This window comes from Ranitomeya variabilis, chromosome 4 (assembly GCF_051348905.1).
Source record: "Ranitomeya variabilis isolate aRanVar5 chromosome 4, aRanVar5.hap1, whole genome shotgun sequence".
Classification (NCBI taxonomy): domain Eukaryota; kingdom Metazoa; phylum Chordata; class Amphibia; order Anura; family Dendrobatidae; genus Ranitomeya; species Ranitomeya variabilis.
The window spans coordinates 7044438-7058750 of NC_135235.1; the positions used below are offsets into that span (position 1 = coordinate 7044438).

Sequence of the window (14313 nt, forward strand, 5' to 3'; positions counted from 1 at the left end):
CCAATTTAACCCTTTATTTTAGCAGCTACAGCGCCCAAATTTTGCACATACACACTACTAACATTAGTAGTGTGGAAAATGCAAAAAAAAAAAGGGATATGAGATGGTTTACTGTATGTAAACCATGTCTCATATCATGTCGGGTTTGTGAAGGAGAAATGAAAAGCCGGCAATTGAATTACCGGCTTTTCACTAACACCGCTGCGTATTTCTCGCAAGTCACACTGCTGGTCCGTGTGGAATACGTATTTTTCTCGCCCCCATAGACTTTCATTGGCGATTTTTTTTTTGCAATACGGTGACAAACGCAGCATGCTGCGATTTTCTATGGCCGTACAAGACCGTATATTACGGATGCGTAATATACGGCAGATAGGAGCTGGGACATAGAGAATCATTGGGCCGTGTGTAATGCGTATTTTACGGACGTAGTTTATGCGCTCATACGTCCGTAAAACTCGCTAGTGTGAGGCCGGCCAAAAAGACTGAGTATCACATGTAAACCTAGTACAGGCCTAAAAGGCCCCAGGTGCGTGAATATGGGGTAGTCCCAAAAAAAGGTTGTTATACCGCAATGTCTGTAACATAAAAATATATGAATAACTGGAAATTACTAACAACTATATACCTGAGGATTACCTAGATTTTCAAAATTCTAACTAAAGTACTTTTACAGAAAATAGAAAACAAGCAACCTGGCAGGCCTGTGAGGCCCCAGGTATGCGTTCTAGGGTTAATGATCTTTTTCGAGATTTTTTTGGATCAATTTGTTGTTGTTTATCTTGATGACATTCTTATATTTTCAGATAACCTGGAGGAGCATCGCAGACATGTCCAGTTAGTCCTGGACAATCTACTGGAAAACCATGTCTATATCAAACTCGAAAAATGTGAATTTGAACAAACTAGAACTCAATTTCTGGGATATATAATCTCCCCAGAAGGTCTGAGCATGGATCCCAGTAAGATCAGAGCGGTAGTTGACTGGTCTACCCCAAGAAATGTAAAAGACGTTCAGCACTTTATAGGATTTGTAAATTTCTATAGAAGATTCATTAAAAACTTTTCAAAAATAATCTTACCAATTACTTCACTCTCAAAGAAAACCAGGGTGACTGTTTTTTGGGGGTCTCCAGAGGCATAAATACCATTTGACAAACTAATGACACTTTTTACTTCTGCACCATTACTTGTCCATCCAAACCCTGAACTGACGTTTGTTGTCGGAGTAGACGCCTCAGACTCTACGGTGGGAGCCGTTTTACCACAGCGAGTTGGAGACAAAATGGAGCTTTGTCCATGTGCATTCCTTTCTCACACCATGTCAGCTGCAGAAAAGAACTATGACATTGGGATTAAGGAACTGTTAGCCATTAAAGCTGCCTTCTCCGAATGGAGGCATCTTTTCGTAGGGGCCAATCATCCGGTGACTGTTCTTAGTGACCACAAAAATTTAGAATTTATCCGTACAGCTAAGAGGTTGTCTGCAAGACAAGCACATTGGGCCTTATTTTTCTCCAGGTTTAATTTTATAATTTCTTATCGGCCTGGATCAAGAAATGGCAAGGCTGATTATCTGTCCAGGATTTTTGTTCAACTTGGACCACAGGAGAGGTCTAGCACTGACTCTACCATTCTACGTCCAAAAATTTTTTGGGGAATACTGGACTCCAAAGAATTTTTGACAAAAATTAAAGAGGGATACCAAACTGACTTCTTTCTTAACCATCCTTCTAAAGACATTGATCTTTCCTTTATGCCTTTATGGAGGGATTTTGGATGAAGAACCACCAAATATGTCCCTGAATCTGCTCGACTTGAAGTCCTCAAACGTGCCCATGATTCTAAACTTGTACAAAAGAAAAGAGGAATGGAGGGCACCATCGCATAATCACTGACTGGGATCCACCCGGAGTATGTCACAAACAAGTGATATGAAGAGAAAAAGAAAAAGAGAGACATACACGAATCCAGGGATCACCAAAACATTATATATAAAAATAGAATAAATTTTATTAGATCAAGCAAAGCACAACAAACAATTAAAAACATTTAAAAACCAAAAATTGGTACATACCCCAAAAAGAGAGGGGAAAAAGGACAAGCCCCCTAAGACAAAATGAAGGCTCACTCCACTGTGAGTATATGTGTGAATTATACACTACTCAAATACCAGAATATAATACATGTGAAGATACACAATGAGTATAGAATATGCTGCTGCTCAAAGGATGGCTATAGTATATGCACTACAAGTCTCTAATCAATATAGCCTTTATATACATGTGGCAGGCATGGCCCAATACCTATGGTAAATGCAGATGTTAATAGAATATAGAGTCACAATAAACAAATGAATCTTAACATATATCAAGGCACCCTACATGTTAAATAAACCGGGTATGGTACACATAGTGTAGGCTATGAGACAATGCCCAAACATACATATAAATAAATGCGAGGGAGATCTGTATACATCAGAAAAAGACGTCGCAAAACATCATACCAGACCTGCCTGTAGTGGATATAATGGCCTAGGAAAGGTGGAAAGGCCTAGACCGTAACGAAATGAAAAGGCATATAGATGTAAAGAGAAACGCCATAAAACCTGCCAAGAACACGAGTCAGCAGCCGTGGAGTATAGAGCCTGTCAGAGGGGGACAAAGAGACCCAACGCATATCGCCACAACGTGGCTTCGTCAGGGGCAGATGTAGAATGTACTTGCCTTGATACTTATATAGAGCAATAATCAAAGTATATGGATCCATACCAGCTGTGTAGGATCCCGCCAGGAGGTCGCCGCAGACGCTGCAAAAAAGTCCCGGAGCGCCATGCTGTGAACCGGAAGTGTGGCACTGTGATAGGAAACTAGGTCCGCAGGTGTACCAAGATGGAAGGCGTCAGTCAAACTGCGCATGCGCTAATGGGCATCATGAACCTGTTACGATACAATACACATAATGATATCCGAATGGAGAAGGAGTACCACAATGGACGTATAGCAGCCATATGCGCAAGCGCAAAACATCCTATCATACATGAATAAGGCGTCGCACATTCATGTACCAAGACGGAGGGCATGAATCAACATGCGCATGCGCTAATGGGAATTGCGGGCTTGTTGCTATGCAACAAGCCTATTAGTGACCAGATAGAAAAAGAAGGACGTGTAACAACCAGGTGCGCAGGCGCAGGGCACCTTATCATGCATAGGTAGAGCGTCACATATCTTAGATAAAGGTTTTATAAAACTAATAAAAGGCGGTAATATACACAGAACTGGTGTGAATATGGAGATAGATATTAAGGCAAACATTGCGCACAAATAGAGAATGACACTGTTTATTTGCGTATGCTCCATTATCAATGCGAAACGACATGTAAAATAAAAGCATCCAGATTACACTGTAGCACGTTAAAGGAGCATGGTATACGGTTTTGTCGCGATGGTATTACTCCTACTAAGATTTAACGAACTATCAATAAAGTGGAGAGAAGGAATGAGGTAGAATATATCCATACCACCACTTAAAAAGAGCACCTAAAACGGTGCATAGTGGATACTATATAAATTGAAGTGGGCACTAACAAAGTGCACCATAAGAGGCGCCGCATACAGCAAATGTTGATATTCTTATAACAATAAGCACATAAGGTGCCAAAAAGGAACAGTAAGTGCACAACATATGTTAATTTTAGTGCCGCAAAATTTATTGCATAACACAATTTCTACGCAACGACACGCCAGTAGAAGAGGAATTAGACGAATGCCAATATCTATGGCAGGCCTGGTATATGGTATACTAAGACAAGGATATTAAAGGCAGATGCCGAGATTGTACAAAAATACAGAGGCATCCATATTGTATGGACGCCAGTGCAGGTGGCACATATAGTCTATGTAGGTTGATGAAAAGACACCATGTAGAACCAATATGTATCCCCAAACCCAATAGGTAAATACTGTATGATGCTATCATTTTAATGATGATACAGTTCACACTGCAATATGATAGATTAAGAGGAAAGAGTTAGCAGCACGTGTGACCGTGCATAGGAAGATGTCATAAGTATTGGGGTAGGTACTAGAAAAGGCAGCTGAAATAGATAGTGTACCACATACGATATACTATGCAGTACCACTTTGCAAAGATATAATGTCTGTCTCATACTACCAATGGGCTATGCTGCTTACGTGCATAGATATAGATGTGCATCTACCTATGCATGATAAGGTGCCCTGCGCCTGCGCACCTGGTTGTTACACGTCCTTCTTTTTCTATCTGGTCACTAATAGGCTTGTTGCATAGCAACAAGCCCGCAATTCCCATTAGCGCATGCGCATGTTGATTCATGCCCTCCGTCTTGGTACATGAATGTGCGACGCCTTATTCATGTATGATAGGATGTTTTGCGCTTGCGCATATGGCTGCTATACGTCCATTGTGGTACTCCTTCTCCATTCGGATATCATTATGTGTATTGTATCGTAACAGGTTCATGATGCCCATTAGCGCATGCGCAGTTTGACTGACGCCTTCCATCTTGGTACACCTGCGGACCTAGTTTCCTATCACAGTGCCACACTTCCGGTTCACAGCATGGCGCTCCGGGACTTTTTTGCAGCGTCTGCGGCGACCTCCTGGCGGGATCCTACACAGCTGGTATGGATCCATATACTTTGATTATTGCTCTATATAAGTATCAAGGCAAGTACATTCTACATCTGCCCCTGACGAAGCCACGTTGTGGCGATACGCGTTGGGTCTCTTTGTCCCCCTCTGACAGGCTCTATACTCCACGGCTGCTGACTCGTGTTCTTGGCAGGTTTTATGGCGTTTCTCTTCACATCTATATGCCTTTTCATTTCGTTACGGTCTAGGCCTTTCCACCTTTCCTAGGCCATTATATCCACTACAGGCAGGTCTGGTATGATGTTTTGCGACGTCTTTTTCTGATGTATACAGATCTCCCTCGCATTTATTTATATGTATGTTTGGGCATTGTCTCATAGCCTACACTATGTGTACCATACCCGGTTTATTTAACATGTAGGGTGCCTTGATATATGTTAAGATTCATTTGTTTATTGTGACTCTATATTCTATTAACATCTGCATTTACCATAGGTATTGGGCCATGCCTGCCACATGTATATAAAGGCTATATTGATTAGAGACTTGTAGTGCATATACTATAGCCATCCTTTGAGCAGCAGCATATTCTATACTCATTGTGTATCTTCACATGTATTATATTCTGGTATTTGAGTAGTGTATAATTCACACATATACTCACAGTGGAGTGAGCCTTCATTTTGTCTTAGGGGGCTTGTCCTTTTTCCCCTCTCTTTTTGGGGTATGTACCAATTTTTGGTTTTTAAATGTTTTTAATTGTTTGTTGTGCTTTGCTTGATCTAATAAAATTTATTCTATTTTTATATATAATGTTTTGGTGATCCCTGGATTCGTGTATGTCTCTCTTTTTCTTTTTCTCTTCATATCACTTGTTTGTGACATACTCCGGGTGGATCCCAGTCAGTGATTATGCGATGGTGCCCTCCATTCCTCTTTTCTTTTGTCCATAGTTTATCAGGGTGACACTGTTTTCTCCCTGTTTCTGGAGTTGTGGCACATCGGCTATTATTACTATATATCTTTTTCAAAGAAAAGCCTTTGGCTGTATTGATATGGTGTAGATATATATATATATAAAAAAATATTTTTTTTGTATCAGTACCAGCATGGATCTTTCCAGTAGGGAAACCGCATGGAGTAATAGAGCTTTGGGCCTATTTGACAATTGTGGAGGCACTCTGGTGGGAGAGTCTAGTAAGGAAACAGACTTTCAGATATTATCACAGAAGATCATTGGTCTGCATAAATCACTTACGAAAGTATGGTGGAACATAAGGAGTCTCGAGGAATATAAAAAAGCGGGATTTGTACCCCGTGGGTTACGTGTGCAAATTTTCCCAGCATGGGAGGTCTCTTCTGATTTCCAAAAAATCTGGGAAACGGGACTCGCTAAATGTTCTACCATACTGATTGATATGCTGATCGAACATGATCAGTTGTTACTAATCAAAATCAAAAATGAAATCAAAACATGTGAAGGCACTCTTGTGGATTTTGATAATGAAATTTTTGTCAACCCTTTCCAATTAAAATTGAAGGATCTGATAGATACCTTTGAAAAAGAAATTATCAATCGGAAAAGAAGCAAATTCCACAGAGACAAAACAGACTTTAACAATGGAAAGGCATACAGGTGGTCTCATCGGGGAAATAGACGCCCCCCCTTGGAAGAACCTAGTGGCATGACTGAACCGCTCCCGAGACAGGATATTTCTTCAAGTGATTTTTTATCCTCGGACCCCAGCGACGCAGAAGGCGCCGCCGGCGGGGTCGTAGGAAAACCAAGATATACTCAAAAGAAGGGCAGGGGACACAAGAAGTGGTCACCATCGTACAGGAGGGAGACGAGATTCAACAAGAAATACTAAGGGCAATACCAAGTGACGATGGGCTAGAAGGTAATCTACAAATCATAAATTTATCCACTTATGTACTATCAGATATTGAAAAACAGGTACTCTCGAGGGGACTATCGTTTTCCCCCATGAACCCACTCGATAAATTTATTTTGGTTAAGGATTTGTATTTGTTTTGCCGACAAATAACTTTTAAGTTATTATACCATCAACCATCCCTTATCGACACCCTGCCTGATAATGAGAGACGTGTTTTTTGTGATCTTTTGGAACTGTTACAGGAAAATGAATCTCCGGGTATGCCTGACAGATTTACAAGACGACTTCCTTCACAGGCCACTCCTTCCTTTTCCCTCTTCCCAGCAGTCCAAATCTTCTTCGAGAAAGTTTGTAAAGATATAGAAAAACTTAGACCGGACTCACATCAACAAGACAACTTGGGTAAGACTGAGAGAGAGGCCTTACAACGCCTCAAAACTAATAACAACTTTATAGTACGTGAAGCGGATAAGGGAGGAAATGTTGTCCTGTGGCCACATGAATCATATGTCAAAGAGATCATGCGCCAACTTCATGATGGACAATGTTACACGCTGTTACCCTCTGATCCCACTCTGTTTTTTAAGGACAAGATTGATTGTCTTATTAACAGGGCTCTTCTGAAAAATGTTATCACCAAGAAGGAGGCTGAGTTTCTGACGACATCTTATCCTGTGGTACCTACTTTTTATGCTTTGCCCAAGATACACAAATCCTTAACTGAACCACCAGGAAGACCCATAGTCTCAGGTATAGGCAGTATCTTTGAGCGACCGTGTATCTATGTGGACCATTTTCTTCAACCTTTGGTCACCTCTCTAAAATCATTTACTAGGGATTCCACTCATCTTATGCAGACCTTGGAGACTTTGGAGATCCCTGCGGGAACGCTTCTAGTGAGCATGGACGTGGAATCTCTCTATACCAGCATCCAGCATCAATCAGGTATGCAAGCTGTCATGTACTTTCTTGAGAAAGATCCACATCGAGTCGCGGTGCATAAGGATTTCATTCTCCAACTTCTATTTTTTATCTTAGACAAAAACTATTTTGTGTTTGATAGAAAGTTTTTTCGTCAGCTATCTGGTACAGCGATGGGTGCACGCTGTGCACCGTCGTATGCCAACCTATTTCTTGGATGGTGGGAGGAGTTGATTGTTTACCAACATCAGGCGTTCACATCCAATGTATTGGTATGGCAACGTTACATTGACGACATTTTGTTGTTGTGGACGGGCTCTTTGGAAGAGTGCAATAGGTTCATTATGGATCTAAACGACAACTCAATCAACATCAAACTTACTTCTGTGGTGTCAGAACATAATATTGATTTCTTGGATCTCAAACTATCTATTCAAAATTCAGGTATCGTTAGCTCCCTCTTCAGGAAAAAGACGGCTACGAATAGTCTCCTTCATTTTACAAGCTTCCACCCATACCATCTGAAGAAGGGTATACCAAAGGGACAATTTCTCCGACTAAGAAGAAACTGCAGTACTGACCCTGACTTTGTGCAACAATCCAAGGATCTTTCCTGCCGGTTCAAGAAGAGAGGCTATCCTCATAGGGCAATCTCGGGTGCCTTCCAACACGCTTCACAACAGGACAGGAATAGTCTCCTTACTAAAAAGGTATGTGACTCGTCTCGTCCCCTCTCTTTAATTACCACCTATAATAACCGGTGGGCAGACATTCGTAAAATTCTTAATAATAATTGGGACATCCTTATGAGTGAAAAAAGAATAGTGCCTTTTGTGTCAAGATCTCCTTGTTTGGTGGCCAGAAGAGCCAAAAACTTGAGGGATTCATTGTGTCACAGCCATTACCAACGGCCCACCCTAAGATTAAATAGTGGCACCAGGATTTATGGCTCATACCCTTGTGGCAACTGTACCATCTGCCAGTATATGATAGCACAGGATGGCTACTCAATTTCTACTCTTCCCTTCCAGATCCGACCCAGGGAATTCTTTAATTGCAGATCCAAGAATATCGTGTATGCGATCTTCTGTGATTGTCCGAAAATATATGTTGGACAAACGACACAAGAACTCAGAAGACGAACACAGCAACACATATCTAACATCTCTACGGCTCGTAGGGATAGAGAAAAGAAGAAAACTCTATCATCAGTGGCGACACATTTTTTGGATGTCCACCAGGGTAAAACATCTGGCCTCAAAGTTATGGGCCTTGAAAGTGTATGGACTAGCATCAGAGGCGGGGATACGACTAATGGCCTACTCCGCTGCGAAACCAAGTGGATATTTAACCTAAAGAGTCTGGCACCCCAGGGCCTCAATGAGGAATTACTCTTTACGGGCTTCTATAAAAAACTTTAATGTAAAATGACTGATCTCGTCAATCCTGCCATTATGGATACTAATGCCTACATCTATATCTATGCACGTAAGCAGCATAGCCCATTGGTAGTATGAGACAGACATTATATCTTTGCAAAGTGGTACTGCATAGTATATCGTATGTGGTACACTATCTATTTCAGCTGCCTTTTCTAGTACCTACCCCAATACTTATGACATCTTCCTATGCACGGTCACACGTGCTGCTAACTCTTTCCTCTTAATCTATCATATTGCAGTGTGAACTGTATCATCATTAAAATGATAGCATCATACAGTATTTACCTATTGGGTTTGGGGATACATATTGGTTCTACATGGTGTCTTTTCATCAACCTACATAGACTATATGTGCCACCTGCACTGGCGTCCATACAATATGGATGCCTCTGTATTTTTGTACAATCTCGGCATCTGCCTTTAATATCCTTGTCTTAGTATACCATATACCAGGCCTGCCATAGATATTGGCATTCGTCTAATTCCTCTTCTACTGGCGTGTCGTTGCGTAGAAATTGTGTTATGCAATAAATTTTGCGGCACTAAAATTAACATATGTTGTGCACTTACTGTTCCTTTTTGGCACCTTATGTGCTTATTGTTATAAGAATATCAACATTTGCTGTATGCGGCGCCTCTTATGGTGCACTTTGTTAGTGCCCACTTCAATTTATATAGTATCCACTATGCACCGTTTTAGGTGCTCTTTTTAAGTGGTGGTATGGATATATTCTACCTCATTCCTTCTCTCCACTTTATTGATAGTTCGTTAAATCTTAGTAGGAGTAATACCATCGCGACAAAACCGTATACCATGCTCCTTTAACGTGCTACAGTGTAATCTGGATGCTTTTATTTTACATGTCGTTTCGCATTGATAATGGAGCATACGCAAATAAACAGTGTCATTCTCTATTTGTGCGCAATGTTTGCCTTAATATCTATCTCCATATTCACACCAGTTCTGTGTATATTACCGCCTTTTATTAGTTTTATAAAACCTTTATCTAAGATATGTGACGCTCTACCTATGCATGATAAGGTGCCCTGCGCCTGCGCACCTGGTTGTTACACGTCCTTCTTTTTCTATCTGGTCACTAATAGGCTTGTTGCATAGCAACAAGCCCGCAATTCCCATTAGCGCATGCGCATGTTGATTCATGCCCTCCGTCTTGGTACATGAATGTGCGACGCCTTATTCATGTATGATAGGATGTTTTGCGCTTGCGCATATGGCTGCTATACGTCCATTGTGGTACTCCTTCTCCATTCGGATATCATTATGTGTATTGTATCGTAACAGGTTCATGATGCCCATTAGCGCATGCGCAGTTTGACTGACGCCTTCCATCTTGGTACACCTGCGGACCTAGTTTCCTATCACAGTGCCACACTTCCGGTTCACAGCATGGCGCTCCGGGACTTTTTTGCAGCGTCTGCGGCGACCTCCTGGCGGGATCCTACACAGCTGGTATGGATCCATATACTTTGATTATTGCTCTATATAAGTATCAAGGCAAGTACATTCTACATCTGCCCCTGACGAAGCCACGTTGTGGCGATACGCGTTGGGTCTCTTTGTCCCCCTCTGACAGGCTCTATACTCCACGGCTGCTGACTCGTGTTCTTGGCAGGTTTTATGGCGTTTCTCTTTACATCTATATGCCTTTTCATTTCGTTACGGTCTAGGCCTTTCCACCTTTCCTAGGCCATTATATCCACTACAGGCAGGTCTGGTATGATGTTTTGCGACGTCTTTTTCTGATGTATACAGATCTCCCTCGCATTTATTTATATGTATGTTTGGGCATTGTCTCATAGCCTACACTATGTGTACCATACCCGGTTTATTTAACATGTAGGGTGCCTTGATATATGTTAAGATTCATTTGTTTATTGTGACTCTATATTCTATTAACATCTGCATTTACCATAGGTATTGGGCCATGCCTGCCACATGTATATAAAGGCTATATTGATTAGAGACTTGTAGTGCATATACTATAGCCATCCTTTGAGCAGCAGCATATTCTATACTCATTGTGTATCTTCACATGTATTATATTCTGGTATTTGAGTAGTGTATAATTCACACATATACTCACAGTGGAGTGAGCCTTCATTTTGTCTTAGGGGGCTTGTCCTTTTTCCCCTCTCTTTTTGGGGTATGTACCAATTTTTGGTTTTTAAATGTTTTTAATTGTTTGTTGTGCTTTGCTTGATCTAATAAAATTTATTCTATTTTTATATATAATGTTTTGGTGATCCCTGGATTCGTGTATGTCTCTCTTTTTCTTTTTCTCTTCATGATTCTAAACTTGTAGGACACCCAGACAAATAAAAACGCAAGAACTACTGCTTCATTCTTTTTCAAGGCCTAATTGTAGGAAGGATGTGAGAAAATACATTTCTTCCTGTTTAACATGTGCACAGAACAAGACACCATGATCTTCTCCTCTAGGACTTCTTCAACCTCTTCCAGTTCCATCCAGGCCTTGAGGATCAATCTCAATGGATTTTCTCTTGGACCTTCCTCCCTCAAAAGAGATGACTGTTATCCTTGTTGTGGTGGATCGGCTCACAGAGATGGCCCATTTTAGTCCGACTAAAGGAATCCTACCTGTGAACAAACCGCAGAATTAGTGGTCAGAGAGGTATTCAGACTGCGTGGAATTCCTGACAATGTCTTTTCTGATAGAGGTGTTCAGTTTACATCAAGATTTTTGAAAACCTTCTGTACTGCGTTAGGAGCTACTGTCAATTTGACTACTGCCTTACACCCACAATCCAATGGACAGACTGAAAGAACTAACCAGACCCTTGAACAATACCTGCACTGTTTTATTTCTTACCTACAGGATGACTGGGTGGATTCCATTCAATACCTCGGTACTTGCTGCTACAAACAGACTTACAGAGTTGCAGAAAGCTCAAAAAGAACTAACTGAGATGTTACAAAAGGCCCAAGAAGACTATAAAGAAGCAGCAGATAAACATCGCAAAGCCCCTTCTACCCTTCAGGTTGGTGACAAAGTTTGGCTTTCTTCCAAAAATCTGAAGACAAATGTGCCGTCTTCTAAATTGGGTCAAAAATTCATAGGACCTTTCCTTATTTCTGCACAAATTAATCCAGTTGCTTTCTGTTAAAAATTTCCTAGCAGCCTGAAAGTTCACCGTGTTCCATGTATCCTTGCTCAAGCTATTCACTGAGAACTCTTTTGCAGGAAGAACTCAGCCACCTCGTACACTAGAAATAGTCCATGGTGAAGAAGAGTACATCGTGGATGAAATTCTGGACTCTAGAGAATTTAGAGGGAAACAACAATATTTGGTACAATGGAGGGGTTATGGACCATAAGATAATTAATGGGAGCTGGAGGGCAATGTCCATGCAACCAGGCTTACAAGAGTTTTTTTTACCTGAGACATCCAGAGAAGCCAGCATCTGAGATGTCCAGAGGCCATCCTGGATAGAGGGGAGTACTGTCAGGATTTGAACCCAGCAGCTCCTGTGCACTAGTCGGCAGCTCTTCCTTCTGAGCTATTCAGCTCACTGGACAGTTCCATGTTTGTCCAAATACTTGAGCCTATGTTGTTGCTGATGTCTCCTCCCTGAGTTTCTTGTTGGTTACCACCCTGAGTTCCTGATTGGTTCATTCTGATTGCACACCATATTTAAACCTGGCTTTGCTCTCAGTCCCTTGCATGATTATTGAGCTACCTGCCTTTAGTCAAGCTTCCTTCCACCTGCTGCTCCTTCAAATGACACTGCTGCTCCTGGTAAACGACCCCTGGCTTTCTTGACTACGATTCCTGCTTATGCCTTCAAACTACATTGTTGTTCCTGTGTATCGACTCCTTGGCGATTCCAGACTACGCTACCTGCCTGGTGCTGCCCCTAGTGGTTTCAATATCACTACTCCAACCAGGTCAGTCCGTAACAAAGTAATAGAGTAGAGCGCATCAGACGTTTTGATACTCCTGAGCAGTAGCATCACATTCCCCTCTGATCTACACCCAGCTGACCGAGGAACAAGACTCACAGCTGCATCCAAGCTGGGTGACAACATGTGGCTGACACCTCCAAGTATCTTATCCGAGGATACCTACGATAGCTACGTCAGCAACGCATATGAGCTGGTGGATCCAGAATCTGACAAGGAAATTAGACCAACTCCTAACCTACAAGAAGGAGATCTTGTCCTTTTAAAAGACAAAGAGGCTCATTGTAACGACTGGCCACCAAGGTTGTGACCAGCGATGACAGAAAGACTCGGAAGGTAGAGGTTAAGGTGACAAAAGGGTTCAACTCGAATCGTCTTTCGCCCAGTCACTGAACTTGTGCTACTTCTACCAAAGGAGGATGTCACACAAACTGAACATTGTTGCTGGACTCCGTCACGGCGGGGAGCATACTTCCTCATACCTCAGCAGTGTTAGGAAATAAAACACTCTGCATGCAACTGGATGTAATCATTTCTCCGTGGATTAAACATTATCATTGGATTGTTGGGTTGGTGGAAGACTTGGCTATTTGCGGCTTCCCCCAACTGAAGATGTTTTTTTCTACTGAACTCATATTCATTTTTTTTATTCAAGGACTACGCATCATCATTCAAGTATGGACTTGAATTGTTGCATTACTGTTGCATATTGTTTTTCTCTCTTTTCAGGTTCCATGTTGGCGTTGGACAGCAATGACTTGTCACATCATACAGAGACATTGTGAAATCTGAAGATTTCAGATGGGGAGTGTTGTGTCCCATGAATGGAAACAACTTGTTATGTATTTTCTGTGTTATGCATTTAATTATGTTGTTGCTAGGGAGAAGCTCTGTCTTTTGAAGTTTGTCCCTTTGTCCCTTCTGTAGTTGATGATGTTAGCTCTTGCTCCTCCCTTCTTCTTCATTATCAGTTTGCTGTAGCCATCTTTAGATGCACATGTATACTTCTCTGTTTTGGATTACTCTTTTCACCTGCTGCATTGTACTTAATACAAGATTTCAGAGAATGTCAACTCTGTTTCTCCTGGACTCTTTGCGCCATCTCAGCTGGACTGGCTTATAATATCTGAGGACGCCTGGCATGTGAGTCCACAATCATACAGGTATCTAAGGAATTGATGGCTAAGGATTTAGAGACTCATACTGCCTTGAAGAGTCAGAATACTCACAGTTCCAGTGTTGGGAGCAGGCAGTAATGTTACCACAATCATGCAATTTGCATGCTTCCGTCCAGTCCACACTCTGAGTATGTGTCCAGCCCACGTTTAGTCAGCTCGTCCCTGCATATATGCAATCATATTGTATATTTGTGGAGTCCTGCACCCGAATCCCTGGTCTCAATGTGGCCAGTGTCCTGAACCTGAATCCCTGGTCCCAATGTGGCCAGTGTCCTGAATAGTGTTGAGCATTCCG

At 41.7% G+C, this 14313-nt stretch overlaps 1 long non-coding RNA gene across 1 annotated transcript; it reads left to right on the top strand.

Annotated features, from left to right (window-relative positions):
- Nucleotides 1–6811: 6811 nt before the first annotated feature.
- LOC143768312 (uncharacterized) lies at nt 6812–7452 on the top strand. The gene is made up of 3 exons (XR_013213796.1): nt 6812–6935; nt 7147–7283; nt 7369–7452. It is a non-coding gene; the product is annotated as an uncharacterized LOC143768312 (long non-coding RNA).
- The last annotated feature ends 6861 nt before the right edge of the window (nt 7453–14313 follow it).